Source organism: Haliotis cracherodii, unplaced genomic scaffold (assembly GCF_022045235.1).
Source record: "Haliotis cracherodii isolate W230 unplaced genomic scaffold, xgHalCrac1.p SCAF_14, whole genome shotgun sequence".
Taxonomy (NCBI): Eukaryota; Metazoa; Mollusca; class Gastropoda; order Lepetellida; family Haliotidae; genus Haliotis; species Haliotis cracherodii.
The window spans coordinates 21,644,793-21,650,792 of record NW_027266269.1 but is presented as its reverse complement, the minus strand read 5'-3'; positions in this window follow the sequence as shown (position 1 = coordinate 21,650,792).

The following is a 6,000-nucleotide window of genomic DNA, read 5'->3' as shown; positions in this document are numbered from 1 at the left end:
TAATGAGCGAAGTTTATTGGCTTGTGTGTAAAACCCCGTTTTTCTGGTAATCCTATTATTACTTAGTTTATTTCTATCTAATGACACCCTGTACTCTGGATCATGGCTCCGTGACTATCCATAACAATTAAGATGAACATTCAGTTCAAGTAAATGAATGAGTTTGTTTTGACGCTACAGTCAGTGAAAAAACCAATGCTGTGAGGTTTGATAACACACTTCCATCAGGTCGAACATCGTGGATCCTCATTTTCTGCCTAAAGAGAATCATAGTTCATATGCTGATCCATCTGCGAATACCCTCCCACTTAAGATGACCTTACTTGTTGCTGAATCTATCATCTATCCCCCCAATCTCAACCCCCACGCACCCCCTCCCCCCCCCCCCCCCCCGCACGCACGCACGCACACACGCACACGCACACGCACACACACACACACACACACACACACACACACAACTGACCTAAATAACCTGGACAGGAAATACTGCTGATAGCCTCTGGTCAACTCAGCCGCGCCACCGCAGAATGTCCGTCCAACTCTGCAGGGGGCATTCTCAGTGGCTTCAAACGCGCTAAAATGTTTTCGCCTTGCATCCACGATGGTGGACAAGTGAAATCGTATGAAATTTGGCTATTTTAGGTCTTATCTCTTTTTTGATTACCCAATAAAGTCAGTTCATAGTTACACGGTTGTGAAGCTTACAACTTTATAAGACTTATTCATCTCATTCCAAAAAAGCTACTCGCGCTCACACAAAGTTGTAGTTATTAAGTCACTGTTTTATTTCTTTAAAAATATATTACATGTTCAACAATAACAATTAAGATGAACATTCAATTTCCGATATTAGTAAATGAATAAGACATTAGTGTGTTTTACGCCACAATCAGTCAAAGACCAATGTTGTCCGGTCTGATGACACACAATCTACCAGGTAGCACATTGTGTACACCCTATCCCCATTGAAGTCTCCACTGTGGGTATTCCTGGGGACGAAAAGGTCCCATGTACCTAGGAATTTCATCAATACATTCATGCGCGGCATTCTCTGCCTAAAGAAGATCATATAGTTAACATGCTAATCCAACTCGAACTACCATCCCGCTCAAGATGAATGTTTTATGTAACATCCAACAGGCCCACATTTACGCACGCACGCACGCACGCACGCACGCGCACACACATATTTGGATTTACCAATCCCTGAATTGAGAAGACGTGCGTTACGAAGCTCCTCAAAGTCATCATCAATATCCGTATATGTCTGTGATATCATTACCCATCCAAAGCCGAATATACATTTATTGTGTTTTCTTGACAACAAATGTTATAATTGGGATAACACTTTCTGAGTAAAGTACAGATTCTCGTACTTTCTTTGGTTGAGTCCCGTCCGGGATTTGAACCCACACTGTGAGTGAGGCACCCAATCGCCAGAACACAATGTTGGCGATCTAACCCAGCCACCGAACCAAAAATGTTAGTCCAGATGACGTATACTTTGTGTACTCCTCTGACAAGAGAAAAATGGCACGGCTTCTATGACCGAAAGCTTTGAACCAACAATGCCTTTAAGAAAGTGGTCAACAGTAACACACATTATATTTGGATACCACTTTCTCAGTAAACTACATATTTTTAGGGTGGAGATAATAGACGTTGATGGTTGATTATCAATGGACAAATTAAAGCCAAAACTTAACTTATGAATGATTGGTAATGGGAAATGGACAATGGGCAAACGGGAGGCGGGGTAATCAGCGCCATGCCAGTTATCTGTTGGCTTCCCTTGTTGCGTTCCCATCTTTGATATCTTTTTACTTCTGTTGTTCTTACAGGTATAAATATATGTTCTCTGCCTCATAGCATTTAATAATATGCACCTGATGAAGGAGAAAGTATATATTCCGAAACGCAGTGTTCCTCTTCCTCTGTTCTTAATGCCCTTCAAAGACTCAATCTAGCTTTGTTTTTAAATGTGGTGATATTTGCGTAGAATATAATATGGTCATGCCTATATACATTTGGGTCTTTGTCTACATAAGCATTTAGACATACAATTTAAAGCTAAGGACATTGCTAATTCTGCAGGCATGAAGTACACGCCATAGCAAGCTGTGATCTTTATTCATACTTTAGATATTCGTAATGGAGATCTGTAACTGAAGTTTACCGTAATCTTCCGTAACCGTACCTCCTGACCAGTTGAACGTCTTAGTGCATTCAGATGCCATTGTACAATTCCAGGCTGCCCCTCTTTCTGTGATGTTTTGACGGATGAAATCTATTGCGTTATAATAATCTCTGTTTGCTGATATATAATATGTACATGTTGTAAAATATTTACGATATTTTAAACGTGTAATTCGATGCATATGCAATGCAGTGTGAACATAAGTGCGGATGCACGAAGGCGGTTATAGTCATAGTTATACTGCGATGGATGTAGGGGAATGGTAGGGGGGCGTATGTATGTATGTATGAAAGCACGAATACCGATACATGAGGGCGGATATAGTTATAGTTCGATGGATGTTGGGGAATGGTGGGAGGATGGATTATGTATGAAAGCATGCGCATGGATCCATGATGGCTGACGTAGACATAATGGTGGGTAAAGAAGAATGTGTGTGTGTGTGTGCGTGCGTGCGTGCGTGCGTGCGTGCGTGCGTGATACGAGGGTTGGCGAACATGTTGTCAGATGAATGTGTGAGTAAGTTAAGTGGTTGAGGATGTGGCGGGTATGAGTATTCGTACATGCAGACTTGGGGTTGGGGGACTGGGTGTGCCTGTACTGAGGTCTTTTGTTTCACTCACTTATAGTGTTTTCTTTCACTCAAATACTGTTTTACGCATTTTAATGACTAAAACTGTAGTGACTCAAAGGTCATACTGGCCGGGCATTCAACATATCTACCCCAACTACATACGTAGCCATTTTTATGGTGTACAATTCTTCTTCTACCTCTCTCACACACACACACACACAAACACACACACACACATACACACACACACACACGCATTAATTGTTTTATTAAATGTATCTTCGAGAGTCAGTAAGAAACTAGAAATAACTGCCTTTGTTCTGTAAACCTCACTAAGTTTCAGCTTTCGCCTCTTCCTTTGTGGACTGAGGTTTCACATTTGTAAAATGATCTCTCTTATCTGTCTGTACCATCAACTTAACTGCCCTCACCCCCTGCAGTTTTCCCGTCCCATATTGCCAAGCAGGTGACCCACAAGGAGGAATACCGCCCTCCCTCAGTCCAGTGATACTGTTCCTAGCACAATATGTTGGGGATACGTAGCCTTGCTGTGGGCAAACATTTTGTAACAATTTGGCAAACTTTGATATGTAAACAGCAAATATTATTCAGTTTTATTTCAACAAAAACGGAAAAAATCGGATCCTACTTATTTTGTGGATACCATAACAATAAATCAAGCCAATAGATCGTTTGAGCTGGCATGAATATAAAAAATAATTAGCAAGTCGATAGTCATAATTCCCTCTGTTGGTCCCACGTGAAATGTTCTTCACGAATAGAATAGATGGCTGATAGACGTTCGACCGAATAATATCATTTGCTAACTTCAACTGTTCATCTAATTTCCATGAATGTATGTTACATAGTTCATATGTTCATGGGCTTCTACACTGAATGTATAATGTGGAGGACTACTTCGCTTGAGGATAAGTAACATAAATAATGATGATAATTATGATAGTATTGCCATTATTATTCCTTCAGATTATTAAAAAAAAAGTTATTATGTTTTCATAGAGAGAAAGAGGTATGGAGATTGTGAGATTATTTTTAGCATCGGAATTGTTAACATAATTCTTAAAGATATTATGTTTTGTTTGTTTGTTGTTAAATGCTGCACTCAGCAACGTAAGGATATTAAAACATTACATTTAGGTTCAGTTGTATTTTTATATTTGTATCATTTTGCAAATGTTACAGAGACCTGATAAGGGATATATAATAATGTATAGTCGCTATTCTTAAAGTAAGAATATGTTAGATTTATCAACCAGAAATATTGCACACAAGAGGATAACCATATTTCATGACACTATTCAACGTCGAAGTCAACGATATTTGTGTATGTTATTGCTACATGACACGGATACGTCATGATAAAGCAATTAGAAATTGGCATTTGATGATATAAGATAGCTACGCGATAAATCACAAAGAACAAAGAAGGAAGCGATATTTATTTCACGATAAAAATTGTTCTATCATGACGTCATATATTGAGATTCGAACATGCACTCGCAACTTGAAAAGTAAAATTTGTAAATTTGACCTTATTTTTGAGAGGTATGTGTCTAGTGAGTTGTTCCCAATAAATGTTGCTGGAGAATCCGAAAGTGAGAGTGATATGACAATCGGTATTGGGAGAAAAGGTACAGATGATCGACGAGAAAATTGTGAGAATATGCGGGACCAAACTCAAATCCTAAAATGGATTTATCTAGCATGGCCGCTGTCGGATTCTATTCAAGGAATCATCATTATTTAAGTACGGGTAAATATTGTAAAGCGTGTATTTTTTCCTAATTTAACACCCTAAAAGAGGCTGTATGTAATGTGGATATCTCATATAGAAATAAACGAGTCTCGGTCGTTGTTTATCGTACAATAAACAACTCCCACTCGTCGTTTGTTTCTTAATTACATGACCATATACACTAACTTTATATCTTTTCATGTTTATCGGTCAACAAAAGCGACATAAGCATTTCCATTATCATGAGAAACCCTTGCCAAAAGTAGCGCCAACTGCACCATTGCGACAACATCAGGAGCATGTTTCATGATTCACCATAATAAATGATGACATTGGATGCTCGCAAAAACGCGAGCTCATTCCGATCCACTAGTGGCACCCGCCACAAACACATCCAAAGGCAAGCCAATTGTTCACCCGAAAAGGCAGAGAATTGCATCTGACATCATTTTTGTCATTGATACGTCAAACCTGGAAATGCCGTCTACACGTCCAACACAAAGCCCAAGCCAGGACCCAAATCCTTCAAACCGGGCCAAAGTTTAATTAATTACATACATTTCCCCCTAACCTTAAATAATCTCTACTAGTTCTGAAGTAAATCGTATTTACCCGTATGAATCGTCTTATGTTATTTATTGCCGATAAACAGAATATGCACACTTTCTGAAAGTACTGTGTGATAAGTCACGCACCAAAACCTATACTCTCGATATACATGCTGCTCTTACTTAAAAAAAGAATAACAAGGGTTAACAGGATACGTATATTAAAGTACCATGCTTTCCTGATGTGCTCTCATTCTAATTTGAAATAATGGCATAAATAGTTACCACTCATCTTTCAATATTTTTCAAGGTTGGGTTAATCACGAACATATTTGAATATGTACAACATCTATACTTACTTATCTTTATACTTAAAGGCATCAGGTTTGTCTGTCATAAGACCCCGAAACAAATATGTCCAACACAGCCCAATATTTGGCTCTTGGCTCCTTGTTCTTATATTTTATAAGTATTGTTTAAACAACTGTTTTTTTCTGTAAAATATGTTCATTTCAGAAATTAGATGTTATTCTAGCATCAGGTCTGTGGTACGTTTACTGCATCAGCATTACATTAAAACGATATTACATTATATAAATTCATACAGAGGAAATGCTTAACATTTATCTTTTAGGGAAGAGTGCAGGACGACTTGCTTTATACATATAAATGTGGACATATATGTATGGACATTTGGATGATACAGATATACCTCCTTAAAGATAGTACAGTGTTCGTAGATGACTGTAGACAATGGAATAATTATGTGAGTAATCGGGTTAATACCACGTTCAGCAATATTTAGCCATATTGCGATATTGGTTTCCAACATACAAGACGGACCATGAAATTATGACTTGAATTTGGACCTGGCTTTCTGGTGTGATGTAACACCCCAGAATCTCCGGTAGAAAAAGGGCTC